Raw genomic sequence first — 20,715 nt, forward strand, 5'->3', positions numbered from 1 at the left:
CGGTCCCTATGTATTGTACTGTTAATGTGCCATTTTCGATCAGGCTGCACCGTGACCACCACTAGGGGTTCAGGCGGGGTCCTAGGCAACGGGGCCAGTAGTGTTTTGACAGCAGTAGAGTTAACGGCTGTGTATAATGTATCTGTGTGCTGGGATTCATTAAAAGTTCGAGTTGAGCATTATAAGGAGTAAGTCACTTTACTACACTATGATTGCTGTATTAATCTCTTCCCGGGTGCCACACTTCCTTTGTCCCGTCTTTATAACATTTTAAACTATGAACGAGAGTCAGTAGAGGACTATGTCACCACGTCACTCGCTTCGGGTCTCATCCGCCCCTCCAACTCTCCTCTAGCCACCGTTTTTTTTTTTTGTGTGGAAAAAAAGGATAAGACACTCCGTCCTTGTATTGATTATCGTGCCCTGAACCTCATTACTGTTAAAAATAAATACCCTTTTTCGCTTCTCAACTTTGTTTTCAACCCCTTACACACTGCTAAACATTTTACCAAGCTGGACCTCCGCAACGCTTATCACTTAGCAAGAATAAAGCAAGGGGATGAATGGAAGACCGCATTTAACACACCACTTGGATATTTTGAATACCGGGTCATGCCTTTTGGCCTCACCAATGCGCCGGCTGTTTTTCAAAGCCTCATTAATGAGGTTCTACGCAACATGCTCGATCTATTTATGGTCGTTTACTTGGATGATATCCTCATTTTCTCTCCCACTCCCGAACTTCACGTCCAGCATGTTCGCTTAGTTCTTCAACGTCTTCTCGAGAATAGACTTTTTGTCAAGGCTGAAAAATGCGTGTTTCACACTGAATCCATTCCGTTTTTGGGGTTTATCGTGGATAAGGGTCAACTCCGAGCAGATCCCGCGAAGAGCAAATCGGTGATCGATTGGCCCACACCCACCACTAGAAAACACCTCCAAAGATTTTTAGGTTTTGCTAATTCTTACCGCCGTTTTATCCATAATTTTATTCAGGTAGCTGAACCACTGACTAAGATTACATCCACTAAGCTCCCCTTTTTGTGGACCTCAGAGACACAGAAGTCCTTTGATAAACGTAAGTTGTTGTTTACTTCAGCATCTGTCCTTGTCCACCCTAACGTGTCCACTCAATTATTTGTTGAGGTTGATGCTTCCGACTCCGGCGTGGGAGCTGTTCTTTCCCAGCGCTCTACCTCTGACCAGAGGCTGGACCCCTGTGCCTTCTTCTCACGCGGCCTGACTCCTGCTGAACGCAACTACAACATTGGTAATAGAGAACTACTCCCTGTTGTCTTAGCACTGCAGGGATGGAGGCACGGGCTGGAGGGCTCGGAGACTCCATTTGTTGTGTTCACGGACCACAAGAATCTGGCATTCATCTGCACTGCTCAACGGCTAAACCCAAGGCAAGCTAGGTGGCCGTTAATTTTCGCCAGGTTCAATTTTACCGTGACCTCCCGACCCGGCTTCCAGAACGGTAAGCCTGGCGCCTTGTGTAGGATGTACGCCTTGCCCGAGGAGGTGGCCAAGACCGAGACCATCATCCCTCCATCACAAGTGCTGGGAGCACTACAGTGGGACATCGAGGGTTGCGTGACAGAGGGACTCAAGAATGTTTAATCTCCTAAGAACTGTCCTCAGGGGCGTTTATTTGTCATTCCAGAACTCCGTCCGGAGGTCTTGAACTGGGCCCACAACTCCAAGATCCCCTGCCACCCAGGCATTACTCGTACTGCTTTCCTCCTAGCCCAGTCCTCCTGGTGGCCTACTTTCAGGACTGACAGGACGGAGTACGTATCTGCCTGTTCCACCTGTGCCCGCAATAAGGCTTCTCATCCAGCACCAGCTGGCCTTCTACGGCCACTTCCCATACCCTCCTGCCCGTGGTCCCATGTGGCGTTGGACTTCGTCACAGAATTTCCACCATCTAATGGCAACACCATAACATTGACATTGGTGGACCGCTTTTCCAAGATGGCCCATTTCATCCCGCTTCCCAAGTTGCCCTCGGCACTCGAGAGTGCAGACTTGCTAACACACCACGTTTTCCGGCTGCATGGTATCCCGGTGGATGTGGTCTCGAACAGAGGACCACAATTTTCTTCGGCAGTTTGGAAGGCTTTCTGCAATTCGTTGGGAGCATCACCGAGCCTTTCTTCTGGGTACCACCCACAAACTAACGGTCAGACTGAGCACACCAATCAGGATCTGGAGGCTGCCATCCGCTGCGTTTGCCACCAGCAGCCGGCCTCCTGGGGGCCTGGTCTACCTTGGATTGATTACGCTCGCAATACACTCATCAGCTCGGCTACAGGTATATCTCCATTCCACTCAGCCTACCGTTACCAACCTCCTGCTTTTCCTTCCCTGGAATCTGAGGTCGCTGTTCCATCGGTTGCTGCCCACCTGTGCCGCGCACGACAGGCCTGGCAGAATACCCGGTCCGCACTGTCACGCACCTCGGAGCGCAACCAGCGTCTCGCCAACCGCACAGCACCGGATTACAAGCCCGGTCTCCAAGCTTCGTCCAAAAAACTGCAGCCACGATTTATTGGACCTCACACCATCGAGCGAGTCATCAATCCCTCAGCGGTTCGACTCCATCTTCCGGACTCTGTCAAGATCCATCCTTCTTTCAACGTCTCCCTACTCAAGCCTGTGTCCTCCAGTCCCTTGAGTCCTCCAGAGGTGCCTCCTCCTCCTCCCAGGCTTATCGATGGACACCAGGCGTTCACAGTCAAGGCTATTTTGGACGTGAGGAGAAGGAGCCGGGGTTTCCAGTATCTGGTCGACTGGGAGGGTTACAGCTCCGAGGACCGATCTTGGGTCCCACGATCGCTTATCCTTGACCCTTCCCTCCTTACTGCTTTTTATGATTGTTTTCCCGAGAAGCCAGGTAAGCCGCCAGGTGGCGTCCATTAAGGGGGGGGGACGGGACGGGACTATTATGTTTGTTGTCATCTCCCTGCCTTCTCTATTTGTTTGTCAGTTTCTTTCCTCAGTCTATTTGCCCCCACACCTGCTACTAATCACTACCCGGTAGCATTTAAGCTCGTCACCGCCAGCTGCTCCCTGCCGGTTATTGTTTCCTGAACCCCGCACTTATATGTGCCTACTCTGATTCTGCTGCCCTGGTATGTGCCTTTTCATATTCATGTTAACCTTGACCTCGTTGTGTTTTGTTTTCTAGCCACCTTGTTTTAAGAGGACTCTTTTTGCTGCGCTTAGTGCGTCCTGGCCTTTTTTCCACCCCCCACTCAAGATACGACTTTTTTTAAATACCCATGGTGTGCGTTTTTGCCCCATCACCCTTTGTTACCATTTTGGAATAAATAAATATTTTCATTTTGTGCTACTACCTTGCCTTCATTCACTGCATGAACATTCCCTAACAGGCTTAAGTCAGGTGGATTAGAAATAAGTACTAACCAAATATACTGCATTGGAAAGGACTCATAAATAACTGACGGAAAAAATATTCATATACAATTATGTTGTGCTAAAACAAAGTAAATAAATAATGTTTTTTTTTTCAACCAAACTGTTGGGAGAATTAAAGTTCAAATGAAAGTACAGCTGTCCCACTTTAATCCAAATTTTTGCGCATAAGAAACTTCTGACTTGGGCTCCAGACTTCTTCAGTTTGTTTGAGATTCTCATTACAGCCATAAGTGGTGGAAAAATGGATTACAACTGAGTACTGCTGGGGCCCATATGGATCACAGCTGAAAAACAGATATTTTTTTGTTGGACACTTGTGGACCAACAATGGACCCTATGTTTAAGACACATTGTTGTAATTTATTGTCTTTCTAAGATTGGTTTATTTCAAAAGGGGACCATGCAACATAGTTAAAAAAGCCAGAATCAGCCAGAAGGCTAATTTTCATCCGTAGTCCCCTGGCCATGATGTAAAAAAAAGGCAGTAAAATTACACGTTCAAAGAAAAAGAAAAGAAGGACAGAGAAAAAGAAAAAAAGCACACAATACATATACGATATATTCATCCATCCATTTACTACCGCTTGTCCCTTCCAGGGTCGTAGTAGGCGGTGTGTACACCCTGGACAAATCGCCACCTCATCACAGGGCCAACACAGATAGACAGACAACATTCACACTCACATTCACACACTAGGGCCAATTTAGTGTTGCCAATCAACCTATCCCCAGGTGCATGTCTTTGCAGGTGGGAGGAAGCCGGAGTACCCGGAGGGAACCCACCCAGTCACGGGGAGAACATGACAACTCCACACATAAAGATCCTGAGCCCGGGATTGAACTCTGTAACTTCGTATAGTGAGGCACATGCACTAACCCTAAGATGAGCCTCTTTTGATGCTATGATAAATTTTATGTTGTGATGTTGTATTTTATTCTTTATTAAAATATAAAATATAATAATATTATGTCGAGATATTGTATTTTATTCTTTATTAATATACTGTATACAATATAATAAAGAATAAAATACAACATCACAACATAACATTTATCTTGGCATCAAAACAGGCTCATCTTTTAGTGCAGGCAGCTGTAGGCGTTGATAAGCTACATTTTAGATTTTTGGGTGAAGGCCTTGTAAGTTGTGACCAGTTTAACCTGCTCAGGTACTGAGTTCCACACATTTGCACTCCTTACTGACCAGGCCAACTTACTGAAAGTGCTCTTGCGCAGAGGAATTTAACAGTCACCTCTGAAGGAGCCTCGAATGACACGCCCACGGCTGTTTCCTTGGCCGATGAACTCTGCCAGAGGATCCAGAGCCAATTCATGCACTACTTTAAAGATCACTTTTAAGTCCCCAAATGTGTGAGGACTCTACCAGTTTAAAATACTGTTGTTGATTTTTAGAATGTCACAGTGTGGTAATAGTGCCCAGGTTTTTTTTTTATCAATAACCTTAATTGCTTGTTTGTACAAGATTTCCAATGTTTGTTTTAAACTCTGACCAGCCTAAGACCAGCTGGTAAAGCAATAGTTGAAGTGGCTGAAAATCCTCGAACGCAAATACAATTTTGCAGTTTCAGTTGACATTTCATTTCGAATTGCACAAAAATGTGCAAGATTAAACTAGACTATTATACACAATTTGCCAATATGGGCATTAAAGTTGTAACATAGGACATTGTTCTAGTGAGTAACACAGCAACAATGTCTTTGGTGTGACCATGAAAGAAGAAAACCGTGTCGTCTGCATACTAGTAGCATTCAGCTTCAGGACAAACAGTGGGCAAATCATTAATATAGAGGCTAAATAAAAGGGGGCCTAACATTGACCCCTGAGGTATTCCAGTGGTTAGCCTAAGGCCCCGTTTTACACTAAGCTGGTTAAGGTTATCCAGGGTAAATCCCACCCAACCTTATCCGTGTCAACATTCAATGCCACCGTTGAACACCCCCGCCTCCCTTCGTCCGCCGGCGCAACGCGACCTAACACGCATGCGTGGAAAATGCACACGTCATAGTCATCTCCAGTGTTGCTTTGTGTGTAAGTACCTAAATGTAACTTATTTGAATAATATCCAGTGTTGTGGTATTTCAATTAACTGGAATCCAGTTTACTGTGGGGCCCTATTGTAGTGATTAACACCTGAGCCATCATGAATTAATCTAATCTTTATTAGACACGTAAACAATGTGATGGATAACATTTTACATCAATCAAACTAGGATCTAGATATATTTGGTCAGGACACCACTCACTCTTTTGCCTTCACCTTCATTGTCTATTCGTTTTTGGTGACTTTATATACTCTGGACCTAGACGTTGAGTCCGCGACATACATGGGGGACAATAACTGATACAGTCTGCTTTGCCAGCCCAAATGCATTCGCCGTCTTCTGTAGTCTTCCCTCGACGGCCAGGTAATACAACACACACACTACCTTTTTTATCACATCCACGGAAGCTTGCATTCTCGTTGTCTCACCTTCGACAAATTGACAAAGTTTTTCGCTAAGTAGAATCACAACTGACCTGGACATTGGAAAGTTATCTTGCCGTCTGAGAAGTGTTGTATCCGAAATAGCTGCAATCGCTTTCTCTTAAGGTATTCATGTGTGATTTCCACAAGCGTCTGTACATGTAGAAGAAGGAGAAACACGGGCATGTCTGGATGACTCGCCTTCATATTTGCAGTGGTGAGCTCAGAGTTATGAAACCGCTTTATTATGAAGCTGGCTGTGGCGTGTTCTTTCTGACGTCACTTCCTATGTGGTGTTCGGTCTTTCTGGCGTCACTTCAACTCTGAACTCACTTTGTAAACAATCAATGAGTCCATACAAAGCTAAGAGCCAGAGAATCAAGAGATACAAGGCTGACTTACCCGTGTAAAACTTTGTCCGAGGAGGGGGACCTTGAACGATGGTTTGATCGATCATAATATTTTATTAGAACGTATCAAAACACGAATTGGTATGTCAGACTTAGCCCTGTGTTGGTTTAACTCTTATTTTATTGATAGGATGCAGTGCTTCTCCTATAACAATGTGACCTCGGACTATGTTAAGGTAACGTGTGGAGTTCCCCAAGGTTCGGTCCTTGGCCCTGCACTCTTCAGCATCTACATGCTGCCGCTAGGTGACATCATACGCAAATACGGTGTTAGCTTTCAGTGTTATGCTGATGACACCCAACTCTACATGCCCCTGAAGCTGACCAACACGCCGGATTGTAGTCAGCTGGAGGCGTGTCTTAATGAAATTAAACAATGGATGTCCGCTAACTTTTTGCAACTCAACGCCAAAAAAAACGGAAATGCTGATTATCGGTCCTGCTAGACACCGACCTCTAATTAATAACACAACTTTAACATTTGACAACCAAACAATTAAACAAGGCGACTCGGTAAAGAATCTGGGTATTATCTTCGACCCAACTCTCTCCTTTGAGTCACACATTAAAAGCGTTACTAAAACGGCCTTCTTTCATCTCCGTAATATCGCTAAAATTCGTTCCATTTTGTCCATTAAAGACGCCGAGATCATTATCCATGCGTTTGTTACGTCTCGTCTCGATTACTGTAACGTATTATTTTCGGGTCTCCCCATGTCTAGCATTAAAAGATTACAGTTGGTACAAAATGCGGCTGCTAGACTTTTGACAAGAAGAAGAAAGTTAGACCATATTACACCTATACTGGCTCACCTGCACTGGCTTCCTGTGCACTTAAGATGTGACTTTAATGTTTTACTACTTATGTATAAAATACTACACGGTCTAGCTCCATCCTATCTTGCCGATTGTATTGTACCATATGTCCCGGCAAGAAATCTGCGTTCAAAGGACTTCGGCTTATTAGTGATTCCCAAAGCCCAAAAAAAGTCTGCGGGCTATAGAGCGTTTTCATTTCGGGCTCCAGTACTCTGGAATGCCCTCCCGGTAACAGTTCGAGATGCCACCTCAGTAGAAGCATTTAAGTCCATCCATCCATCCATCCATCCATCATCTTCCGCTTATCCGAGGTCGGGTCGCGGGGGCAGCAGCCTAAGCAGGGAAGCCCAGACTTCCCTATCCCCAGCCACTTCGTCTAGCTCTTCCCGGGGGATCCCGAGGCGTTCCCAGGCCAGCCGGGAGACATAGTCTTTCCAACGTGTCCTGGGTCTTCCCCGTGGCCTCCTACCGGTTGGACGTGCCCTAAACACCTCCCTAGGGAGGCGTTCGGGTGGCATCCTGACCAGATGCCCGAACCACCTCATCTGGCTCCTCTCGATGTGGAGGAGCAGCGGCTTTACGTTGAGCTCCTCCCGGATGGCAGAGCTTCTCACCCTATCTCTAAGGGAGAGCCCCGCCACCCGGCGGAGGAAACTCATTTCGGCCGCTTGTACCCGTGATCTTATCCTTTCGGTCATGACCCAAAGCTCATGACCATAGGTGAGGATGGGAACGTAGATCGACCGGTAAATTGAGAGCTTTGCCTTCCGGCTCAGCTCCTTCTTCACCACAACGGATCGATACAACGTCCGCATTACTGAAGACGCCGCACCGATCCGCCTGTCGATCTCACGATCCACTCTTCCCCCACTCGTGAACAAGACTCCTAGGTACTTGAACTCCTCCACTTGGGGCAGGGTCTCCTCCCCAACCCGGAGATGGCACTCCACCCTTTTCCGGGCGAGAACCATGGACTCGGACTTGGAGGTGCTGATTCTCATTCCGGTCGCTTCACACTCGGCTGCGAACCGATCCAGTGAGAGCTGAAGATCCCGGCCAGATGAAGCCATCAGGACTACATCATCTGCAAAAAGCAGAGACCTAATCCCGTGGCCACCAAACCGGAACCCCTCAACGCCTTGACTGCGCCTAGAAATTCTGTCCATAAAAGTTATGAACAGAATCGGTGACAAAGGACAGCCTTGGCGGAGTCCAACCTTCACTGGAAAAGTGTCCGACTTACTGCCAGCAATGCGGACCAAGCTCTGACACTGATCATACAGGGAGCGGACCGCCACAATCAGACAGTCCGATACCCCATACTCTCTGAGCACTCCCCACAGGACTTCCCGAGGGACACGGTTGAATGCCTTCTCCAAGTCCACAAAGCACATGTAGACTGGTTGGGCAAACTCCCATGCACCCTCAAGAACCCTGCCGAGAGTATAGAGCTGGTCCACAGTTCCACGACCAGGACGAAAACCACACTGTTCCTCCTGAATCCGAGGTTCGACTATCCGGCGAAGCCTCCTCTCCAGTACACCTGAATAAACCTTACCGGGAAGGCTGAGGAGTGTGATCCCACGATAGTTGGAACACACCCTCCGGTCCCCCTTCTTAAAGAGAGGGACCACCACCCCGGTCTGCCAATCCAGAGGTACCGCCCCCGATGTCCACGCGATGCTGCAGAGTCTTGTCAACCAAGACAGCCCCACAGCATCCAGAGCCTTAAGGAACTCCGGGCGGATCTCATCCACCCCCGGGGCCTTGCCGCCGAGGAGCTTTTTAACTACCTCAGCGACCTCAGCCCCAGAAATAGGAGAGTCCACTACAGATTCCCCAGGCACCGCTTCCTCAAAGAAAGACGTGTTGGTGGGATTGAGGAGGTCTTCGAAGTATTCCCTCCACCGATCCACAACATCCGCAGTCGAAGTCAGCAGAACACCATCCGCACCATACACGGTGTTGACAGTGCACTGCTTCCCCTTCCTGAGGCGCCGTATGGTGGTCCAGAATCGCTTCGAAGCCGTCCGGAAGTCGTTTTCCATGGCTTCCCCGAACTCTTCCCATGTCCGAGTTTTTGCCTCCGCGACCGCTAAAGCTGCACACCGCTTGGCCTGTCGGTACCCGTCCACTGCCTCCGGAGTCCTATGAGCCAAAAGAACCCGATAGGACTCCTTCTTCAGCTTGACGGCATCCCTCACTGCTGGTGTCCACCAACGGGTTCTGGGATTACCGCCACGACAGGCACCAACAACCTTGCGGCCACAGCTCCAATCAGCCGCCTCGACAATAGAGGTTCGGAACATGGTCCACTCGGACTCAATGTCCCGCACCTCCCTCGTGACATGTTCAAAGTTCTCCCGGAGGTGTGAATTGAAACTCTCTCTGACAGGAGACTCTGCCAGACGTTCCCAGCAGACCCTCACAATGCGCTTGGGCCTGCCAGGTCTGTCCGGCATCCTCCCCCACCATCGCAGCCAACTCACCACCAGGTGGTGATCGGTAGAAAGCTCCGCCCCTCTCTTCACCCGAGTGTCCAAAACATAAGGCCGCAAATCCGATGACACAACTACAAAGTCGATCATGGAACTGCGGCCTAGGGTGTCCTGGTGCCAAGTGCACATATGGACACCCTTATGTTTGAACATGGTGTTTGTTATCGACAAACTGTGACGAGCACAAAAGTCCAATAACAAAACACCACTCGGGTTTAGATCCGGGCGACCATTCTTCCCAATCACGCCTCTCCAGGTTTCACTGTCGTTGCCAACATGAGCGTTGAAGTCTCCCAGTAGGACAAGGGAATCACCCGGAGGAGCACTTTCCAGTACTCCCTCGAGTGTACCCAAAAAGGGTGGGTATTCTGAACTGCTGTTTGGTGCGTAAGCACAAACAACAGTCAGGACCCGTCCCCCCACCCGAAGGCGAAGGGAAGCTACCCTCTCGTCCACTGGGTTGAACTCAAACGTACAGGCTTTGAGCCGGGGGGCAACCAGAATTGCCACCCCAGCCCGTCGCCTCTCACTGCCGGCAACGCCAGAGTGGAAGAGGGTCCAGTCCCTCTCGAGAGAACTGGTTCCAGAGCCCTTGCTGTGCGTCGAGGTGAGTCCGACTATATCCAGCCGGAACTTCTCTACCTCGCGCACTAGCTCAGGCTCCTTCCCCCCCAGTGAGGTGACGTTCCACGTCCCAAGAGCTAGCTTCTGTAGCCGAGGATCGGACCGCCAAGTGCCCTGCCTTTGGCTGCCGCCCAGCTCACAATGCACCCGACCTCTATGGCCCCTCCTATGAGTGGTGAGCCCATTGGAGGGATGACCCACGTTGCCTCTTCGGGCTGTGCTCGGCCGGGCCCCATGGGAACAGGCCCGACCACCAGGCGCTCGCCATCGTGCCCCAACTCCGGGCCTGGCTCCAGAGCGGGGCCCCGGTGACCCACGTCCGGGCGAGGGAAATCTGGGTTCATTTCGTTGTAATTCCATAGAAGTCTTTGAGCTGCTCTTTGTCTGATCACTCACCTAGGACATGTTTGTCTTGGGAGACCCTACCAGGGGGCATGAAAACCCCCAGACAACATAGCTCCTAGGATCATTGGATCATTTAAGTCTCACCTTAAAACTCATTTGTATACTCTCGCCTTTAAATATACTCCCCTTTTAGACCAGTTGATCTGCCGTTTCTTTTATTTTTCTCCTCTGTCCCACTCTCCCTTGTGGAGGGGGTCCGGTCCGATCCATTTGCCATGCACTGCTTGCCTGTGTATCGGCTGGGGACATCTCTGCGCTGCTGATCCACCTCCGCTTGGGATGTTTTCCTGCTGGCTCCGCTGTGAACGGGACTCTCGCTGCTGTATTGGATCCGTTTTGGACTGGACTCTCGCGGCTGTGTTGGATCCATTATGGATTGAACTTTCACAGTATCATCTTAGACCCGCTCGACATCCATTGCTTTCGTCCTCTCCAAGGTTCTCATAGTCATCATTGTCACCGACGTCCCACTGGGTGTGAGTTTTCCTTGCCCTTATGTGGGCCTACCGAGGATGTCGTAGTGGTTTGTGTTGTGGTTTGTGCAGCCCTTTGAGACACTAGTGATTTAGGGCTATATAAGTAAACATTGATTGATTGATTGATTGATTGATTGTAGACATGGCCAAAGAGAGTCAGATCTGCAGTTGTGAACTGATACAGATCGTGTTCGTTAATGCAGATATGATTCAATCCAGCTCACCGCATTTTGAGAGAAGTTAAATTTTGAGAGCTTGGTAAGAAGAACAGAATGAATTACTCTATCAAATCATTTCCTGAGGTCCATAATAAATGCCCCTACAACTCCACCCTTATCAAGGTTGCCATAATACTTTAAACTATTTACTGTCACGCTTTGATAAAAGGGTTTGGACTCAAATGCAGAGTTGGGATTTTAGACAGGCTTTTATTTTGACAATTTCCTTTTACCTCCCGAGTCAAGAAAAAACATTATCTATAATCACAAAAATAAACTACTCGGCAAAAAGGTTCCAGAAAAAGAAGGAACAACCGAAAATCACTCCGAACGGAGGAAAACACAAAAGTAAAGACAAACTATAAACAGTATTTAACAAAAGCGCTCGAACAGGAGGACCAAAACAACATCTATGAAAATTTCTACACTAACTAATCTAATGAAGTATTTAACAAAAATAGTCACTCAAAAAGTTGAGGAATGAATGAAAAACTTTTAACTGAAACTTACCACTGCGGCTGAATAACTAAATAATCAAAATCACTCTGCTGAGGAGGAAGAAAGGAAAACTCAAAATCTTCATAAAGGGGTTCAGGATCAAGGGACATAGGCACAAGACAAGGCAAGGCATGGACAAAGACATGGACGCTAGAGAGCACGAATAAACGAGACAATCTGGCACAGAACAAAGGAAGGAGTGAGCTTATAAACACATGAAGGTAATAGGGAACAGCTGGAAACAATCAGAGAACAGGGATGACGTCAGACTGATGACACAAAAGGAAGGGCAAGTGACCTGAAACGAGAGGAGAGTTAATTTTCAAATTAAAACCATAAGACAAAAAACCCAAAACAAGACATCCCTCACCGCGGTGTGACATTTGAAGGGTACGCGGGGCACAATTTCACTAAACAATGAAATTAATTAGAGGGACACAAAACATGGCCTGCGGGTGACTAGTTAAGCATTATTGTTAGGGCTGTCAGATTTAATTTGCTAAAGCAGTGGTTCTTAACCTTGTTGGAGGTACCGAATCCCACCAGTTTCATATGTGCATTCACCGAACTCTTCTTTAGTGAAGAATAAAATGTTTTTTTTTTCAAATTCAAGAAAAACTTCATCCATCTTTTTCCGCTTATCCGAGGTCGGGTCGTGGGGGCAGCAGCCTAAGCAGGGAAGCCCAGACTTCCCTCTCCCCAGCCACTTCGTCTATCTCTTCCCGGGGATCCCGAGGCGTTCCCAGGCCAGCCGGGAGACGTAGTCTTCCCAACCTGTCCTGGGTCTTCCCCGTGGCCTCCTACCGGTTGGACCGGTTGGACGTGCCCTAAACACCTCCCTCGGGAGGCTTTCGGGTGGCAGCCTGACCAGATGCCCGAACCACCTCATCTGGCTCCTCTCAATGTGGAGGAGCAGCGGCTTTACTTTGAGTTCCTCAAGAAAAACTTATGTTTTTTTTTATTGGTGCACAAAATGAACCGTGCATGGACATCATCTTGTTCACAGAACAAAACCAACACAGTGCATGATTTCACAACAAATTACACACCTCACACACATTACCATGATTAGAGTAATGTGGACCCGGACTTAACCTATTCGGGTGTTACCATTTAGTGGTCAATTGTACAGAATATGTACTGTAATGTGTAAATTGTACTGTTTCATATAATGTATTCTCGTCCTTTGCAATCTGCTAGTAAAAGTTTAAATCAATCAATCCAAAAACCTGCAAATCAGATGGAAAATTAGAGGGAACATTGTTTGGGGGTATCCATAATAAGCCGAGAGGGAGAAGTTTTTATTTACATGATAATTCGGATGTGTCTATACTTCCGTGGCGGAGGCTATGCGGAACCCCTGAGGCCGACTCACCGAACCCCTAGGGTTCGATCGAGCCCAGGTTAAGAACCACTGTGCTATAAAGCATGCGATAAATCACAAAAATGATCGCATTAATCACGTAACAATTTATTTTGACGATACATGCTCCATTACCTTAACCGCAGACGGTCACCTGGAAGTGTTTTGTTATTTAATCAGTAATCAGATTAATGCATACTTTGAAGATGAGTGAGGAGACTGTCTTATTTGCTGGCAAAATTCGCTTAAGAAAAACCCTTCAGAATTTTTTTTCCTAGGTTTTAAGTATAAAAAGTACATTTATTCGAGAAAAACATTTAGAAAATTGTTTCTGTATGAAAATGATGATTAAATAATAACAAATAGTTTGTTTCAAAATATTGGTGTCTTTTTCCAAGTTAATTTAAATTATGCAAGCAAGTAATTAATCACAATTCAAAAGTGTGATGAATCTGACTCTGAAGACTATTTAATTTAACAACACTAATTATTATCTTTTTCATCTGTGTTTACAAGAAGCGTAGATGATTGCTTGACAACCAGCAAAAGGGGGAAAAGTTGACGTGACAAGAGTTTTTCCTCAGGGCCCGTGTGGCCACACATGTTTGAAGACAGACTCCTTGTATGGACTTTTCTCTAAAGTCATTTTTCTGTCGGGTTTCTTCTATTTGATGCAGCTTAAATTGGGACCAGGAGAAACGAATCGCTAAATTTTTAATTAACTTCATAACATCTGCAGTTGTGCTTTGAGAACGCAGCAAGCTTTCCTTTTAACCTATTCCAGCACATTTGCACACCAAGGTAAATCTTGATGCTGGCACTCTCACAGAAAGGATGGGGGGAGAAAAAGAAAAAAAAATCAAAAATGGAAATGAACTCTCACTAGTGTGTGTGTGTGTGTGTGTGTGTATGTGTGTGTGTGTGCGTGTGTGTGCGTGCGTGTGTGTGTGTGTGTGTGTGTGTAGATCAAAGACACAGAATTATTCAACTTTTTGCCATTTCTTGATCTTCAAAAAAAGAGGAAGAGAAAGTAGGGGGGATCAAGACAGATGAATCAGTTTGAGTTAATAGTTTGTCCTCTGTTCTATAAATGTTATTTTTCCTCTCTGTGAGGTGTGTTTTTAAGTTCATTGACACTGATGTGTCACCTGAATGGACTGGTTTCATTTGTTTTTGTATGTGAGACAACTTCAAATAAGTTCAAAATTATTTGGACAGTCGGTGCTTGTTTGAGTCTTCCTGCCTTCACTTATGTCACAGGTTGAACGTTGAGGTTTATTATCCATCAGTTCTATCACTTTAGTAGTATTTGTCTACCTCTAGGTCAGGGGTGTCCAAAGTGGGACCTCAAGTTAATTTTTTAAGGGCATTCTAAAATTATTATTAGTAAAACTGAAATGTTGAGGCATGCAAGCAGTTTAAAAAAAATAAAATAAATACAAATAATAGCATAAATGCAGATGTTGTCATGGGAGGGGGGGGGGGTCCTTGACATCAAGAATGTTTGCAGAGAAGGGGCGTCATGACTTTAAAAAAAAATAATTTATTTCATTTTATTGCCCCCCAAAATTTTCCACGAATTAAAAGATATTTAAATTCACATTAATATTACTCTAACACACTGTAGTGTAGTTTAGAAGTGGCAGTAGCATGGTCACCTTACTCACTGTACATTAGGTTTAAAATATATATATTTCTTTATAAATTATTAAATTATTATTCATGTTAGCATTTAAGACAGCTAGCGATTAGCACTGTCGTTGACAACTAGCTATTAGCAGCGCTATACTGTATTATATGAATATGTTAGTTATGCACAATAACAAGGTACCTTTATGACCAGTTTAATCTAAAACCCAATTGCATACATGTATACAGGGCAGCGCGGTGGTACAGGGGTTAGTGCATGTGCCTCACTATACAAAGGTCCTGAGTTCAATCCCGGGCTCGGGATCTTTCTGTGTGGAGTTTGTTTGTTCTACCCGGGACTGTGTGGGTTCCCTCCGGGTACTCCGGCTTCCTCCCACCTCCAAAGACATGCACCTGGGGATATGTTGATTGGCAACACTAAATTTGCCCTAGTGTGTGAATGTGAGTGTGAATGTTGTCTGTCTATCTGTTTTGGCCCTGCGATGAGGTGGCGACTTGTCCAGGGTGTACCCCGCCTTCCGCCCGAATGCAGCTGAGATTGTCTCCAGCACCCCCACAATCCCGAAAGGGACAAGCGGTAGAAAATGCTAGCATGCTAGAATGCGCCAAGTGCTGTACCAAGTCATTTGACAATGAATTGTACGCATGTAAAATTAGATTAAAAAGTTAATCATAAGTCATGCTAACAGTTAGCATGTATCGAGTACCAAGTCATATACCTTTGAGATGTTAGGCTGATAATTGGCTCAAAAAATTAGCACGCTAATGTAAGCTAATGTCAGTATGCTAGCATACAAATGTGTCAATTACAAATTAAGTTCTTCAATAGAAGTCTGAGGCGTTCGGCTGCAAAATTGCTCAAAAGGTTAGCATGCTAAAGTTCTGATTTGTTTTGGTCTGGTGTTGTGACACTGGCCACTACATGATCGGTTCAGGAAGACACGATCGGTCCACGCATGCGCAAAGACGACATCACTTCCAGTGTACTTGGTTTACAGCAGTTACGTATGTACACAGTGTAACTGTTGCAACAGTTTTGCATTTTGTAATCTTTATTTGAATAACAATGTCATATAAAGGATTACATTAAAATAAAACATAATTTAAGAATACAGTACTTATTTTGAAATTGTACAGATCCGTGAATAAACCTGAACAATGTGCTCAGCAGCCTTATATTTACATGAAATACACCAATTCACAATCGTGTTTATTAGCTTTAAATTACAGTAAGTTCCTTGTTAAAAAAATTAAATCAGCATTTAAAAAAATAAATTACGCGATAGGTGTCAGTAGCGCCCCCGTGCGTCATTCATTGCCATGACAGAAGAGTGAAAGTGGTTGAAAATGTGGCGAAAATATTCCCGATTTTTTGTTTAACTAAGCCCTGTTCTTGTTTATTTTTCCTGTTCCCTTCTACTCATAAGCAAGCTATTTGTTTTATAGAAAACATTAATAACCAGAAGCTTTGTCGTAAAAAAATCCAGTTCAGGAAGTGACTCTTTCCGCATGCGTGGACTGATTGGGTCTTTCAATACAGATCGCGTAGTGTCAGCCAATACTACTGTAATATTGGTATTTTTCCTTCATGTGGCCATTTTTATGCTTTAAAATGCCTAATTTAGGGCACGATTATGTAGAATAGGCTTTGTTACCGATAACACAAAGTTGTGTTGAGATAGTTAAGCATATTATATATTAATAGATGTTTAGTATATTTGATTTACAAAAGGTTTCCAATGCAACCCACAATTGTTATTCATGCAGCCCTCGCTGCAAAAAGTTTGGACACTCCGCCCTAAATAAAAGTTTCAGACGCCTGCGTGGCTAGTCTTGGCATCATGCGTCTCTTTTCATGGAAATATGTGCATACATGCGTGTGTGTGTGTGTGTGTGTGTGTGTGTGTGTGTGTGTGTGTGTGTGTGTGTGTGTGTGTGTGTGTGTGTGTGTGTGTGGGTAAGAGATGCTCCACTTGTCACATGACACAGAGAAGCTCGGCTGCATTATATTGCTTTACCGCATTTGTCCACAAGAGGCCACTGCTGCACTGTTGTATTGTCTGTTGCCTCTTGTCATGAAGCCATACATTTACTAAATGTTTTGTCTTTGTTGCAGTAAACGTATAAATAAATGTTGGCTTTGTATGAGTGATATAACCCTGATGTCAAATAAGAAGTGGCTGTGAAGGGAACTGGTGCACAGAAAGTACTGTACTGTCATGTGAAAAAAGTAAACAGTATTTATCCTTGTCCAACTATCTGTTTGATAGATTATAATGTATTTATTTATTTATTTACAGACATAATTGTGTATTACATTATTGTTTATTTTGTTAATATCAATCAATCAATGTTTATTTATATAGCCCTAAATCACCAGTGTCTCAAAGGGCTGCACAAACCACAACACAAACCACAACACAAACCACAACGACATCCTCGGTAGAGCCCACATAAGGGCAAGGAAAAACTCACCCCAGTGGGACGTCGGTGACAGTGACAATGATGACTATGAGAAACCTTGGAGAGGACCGCATAGGGGACCGAAAGCAATGGATGTCGAGCGGGTCTAACATGATACTGTGAAAGTTCAATCCATAGTGGATCCAACACAATCGTGAGAGTCCAGACCAAAGTCGATCCAACACAGTAGTGAGAGTCCCATCCCTAGAGGAGCCAACAGGAAACCATCCCAAGCAGAGAAGGATCAGCAGCGCAGAGATGTCCCTAGCCGATATACAGGCTAGCAGTCTATCTTGGGTCCCGACTCTGTACGAGCGGTCCATCCTGGCTCCCAACTCTGGACAGCCAGTACTTCATCCATGGCCACCGGAGTGGACCCCCTCCACAAGGGAGAGTGGGACAGAGGAGAAAAAAAAAAGAAACAGCAGATCAACTGGTCTAAAAATGGGCTCTATTTAAAGGCTAGAGTATACAAATGAGTTTTAAGGTGAGACTTAAATGCTTCTACTGAGGTGGCATCTCGAACTGTAGCCAAAAGACATTTTTTGGGCTCTGGGAATCACTAATAAGCCGGAGTCCTTTGAACGCAGATTTCTTGCCGGGACATATGGTACAATACAATCTGCAAGATAGGCTGGAGCTAGACCGTGTAGTATTTTATACATAAGTAGTAAAACCTTAAAGTCACATCTTAAGTGCACAGGAAGCCAGTGCAGGTGAGCCAGTATAGGGGTAATGTGATCAAACTTTCTTGTTCTTGTCAAAAGTCTAGCAACCGCATTTTGCACCAACTGTAATCTTTTAATGCTAGACATGGGGAGACCCGAAAATAATACGTTACAGTAATCGAGACGAAATGTAACAAACGCATGGATAATGATCTCTGCGTCACTAGTGGACAAAATGGAGTGAATTTTAGCGATATTACGGAGATGAAAGAAGGCCGTTTTAATAACATTTTTAATGTGTGACTCAAACGAGAGAATTGGGTCGAAGATAATACCCAGATGCTTTACCGAGTCGCCTTGTTTAATTGTTTGGTTGTCAAATGTTAAAAATGTATTATTAAATAGAGGTCGGTGACTAGCAGGATCGATAATCAGCATTTCCGTTTTTTTGCCGTTGAGTTGCAAAAAGTTAGCCAACATCCATTGTTCAATTTCATTAAGACACGCCTCCAGCTGACTACGTGTTGGTCAGCTTTAGGGGCATGTAGAGTTGGGTGTCATCAGCATAACAGTGAAAGCCAACACCGTATTTGCGTATGATGTCACCTAGCGGCAGCATGTAGTTGCTGAAGAGTGCAGGACCAAGGACCGGACCCAGGGGAACTCCACACTTTACCTTAACATAGTCCGAGGTCACATTGTTATGGGAAACGCACTGCATCCTGTCAGTAAGATAGGAGTTAAACCAAGACAGGGCTAAGTCTGACATACCAATTTGTGTTTTGATACGCTCTAATAAAATATTATGATCGACGGTATCGAAAGCAGCGCTAAGATCGAGGAGCAGCAACATAGATGACGCATCAGAATCCATCGTTAGCAATAGATCATTAGTCATTTTTGCAAGGGGCTGTCTCAGTAGAGTGATTTGCCCTGAAACCGGATTGAAAGGTTTCACATAGATTGTTAGACGCTAAGTGTTCATTTAGCTGCTTTGCAAGAATTTTTTCGAGGATTTTCGAAATAAAGGGAAGGTGAGACACCGGTCAGTAGTTTACCATGAGGTCATGATCAAGGTTAGGTCTTTTAAGGAGAGGATGAATAACTGCTTTTTTGAATGCTAGGGTAACAGTGCCGGAGGAAAGTGATAAGATTATAATATTTAGCACTGATGGACCTAATAATACAAAGAGCTCCTTGATAAGTTTCCCAGGAAGTGGGTCAAGTAAACATGTTGTTTGTTTAATTCCATTTACACGTTGTAACAATTCTTCTAATGTTATTTCATCAAAACGAGAGAAACTATTTTGGAGGGCAGTATCCATCGTATATACAGTCGTATCTGTGTTAACAGAACCCAGTTGTAGCTGGGACGCATTGTCTTTAATCTCCTTTTCTAATGAGTTCAATTTTCTGATTAAAAAATTTCATAAAGTCATCTGCCGAGTGGGTGGAGCTACTGGAAGGAGTCCCTTGTTGGGTTAGCGATGCTACCGTACAAAAAAAAAATTTAGGATCGTTTTTATTAAGGAAAATGAGATTTGAGTAATACTTAGCTTTAGGTAAGGTAAGCATGTGTTTATAAGTTATTAAACTATCACTCCATGCTTGATGGTAAACCTCAAGTTTAGTCGTGCGCCATTTGCGTTCAAGGTTTCTACATGATAATTTACGAACTCTAGTTTCTTCTGTAAACCATGGGGTACGCCTTTTTGGAGACTTTTTTTTAACTTCAGCGGTGCTATACTACCAATGGTTTCGCGCAGGGCATAGTTAAAGTTGTTAGTGAGGTTATCAATGGAGCCAACATACTTTGGGAATGGTGCCATTACCGAGGGCAGTAGGCCAGCAAGAGTTGTCGTTGTGGCAGCATTAATGTTGCGGCTGCTATAGCAGTTATTATTATTATTAGCTTGCCGAACAGGAGTCTGAACCTTGAATTTTATAAGGTAATGATCGGACATTACTTTAGTATACGGGAGTATCATAACTTTAGAAACGGGGATACCCCTGACAAGCACTAGGTCTATCATATTACCGTTGCAATACTTGGGTTCTTTTATTATTTGTGTAAGACCACAGCTATCAATCATAGTCTGGAGCGCCACGCATGGTGGGCCCGATGGGGTATTCATATGGACATTAAAGTCCCCCATTATAATTATATTATCGGCGTACGTCACTAGTTTAGCAACAAACTCTGAGAACTCATTGATTAAGTCCGAATAGGGCCCTGGGGGGCGGTAGATAATAGCCAGGTATAGAGGCAGCGGTGTGACAGACCTAGTAGTAAGCATCTCAAATCATTTATATTTATTATTTACGTTAGGACTAAGGTTAAAGTGTTTGTTGTATATTAGTGCGACACCCCCCGTTCCCCCCCCCCCCACACCCTTTTTAAGGGAACAAGCAATATGCGCATTCGTATAGTTAGGAGGAGATGCCTCATTTGGTGCAAAAAAGTCATCTGGTTTAAGCCAGGTTTCGACCGATGACGTTAAGATTGTTGTCTCTAATGACCTCATTAACTAATAATGCTTTGTGAGACAGTGATCTTATGTTTAAAAAGCCCATATTATAAGAAGTGGGCTGTTTTAAGGAGTTTTTGATCAAATTATCCGTAGTAGCAATATTAATAATGGCGTGTTTATTATGCGTAGTGCACTTAAAATAATTACGACCATATCTAGGAA

At 44.8% G+C, this 20,715-nt stretch overlaps 1 protein-coding gene across 2 annotated transcripts in view; it reads right to left on the reverse strand.

Annotated features, from left to right (window-relative positions):
* The window catches only part of b4galnt1a (beta-1,4-N-acetyl-galactosaminyl transferase 1a), a 165,777-nt gene that overhangs the window by 2,135 nt on the left and 142,927 nt on the right, over positions 1 to 20,715 (reverse strand). The window contains exon 16 of one of the 2 annotated variants that reach the window (XR_009807133.1): positions 11,698 to 12,176. The exons of the other annotated variant lie outside the window; for it this stretch is intronic. The gene's annotated coding sequence lies outside the window, so the exon portion shown is untranslated. Of the gene's footprint in view, positions 1 to 11,697; positions 12,177 to 20,715 lie in introns of those variants that run through there. 2 annotated transcript variants of the gene reach the window in all.

The sequence above is a fragment of the Nerophis ophidion genome, linkage group LG06 (assembly GCF_033978795.1).
Source record: "Nerophis ophidion isolate RoL-2023_Sa linkage group LG06, RoL_Noph_v1.0, whole genome shotgun sequence".
NCBI classification, from domain to species: domain Eukaryota; kingdom Metazoa; phylum Chordata; class Actinopteri; order Syngnathiformes; family Syngnathidae; genus Nerophis; species Nerophis ophidion.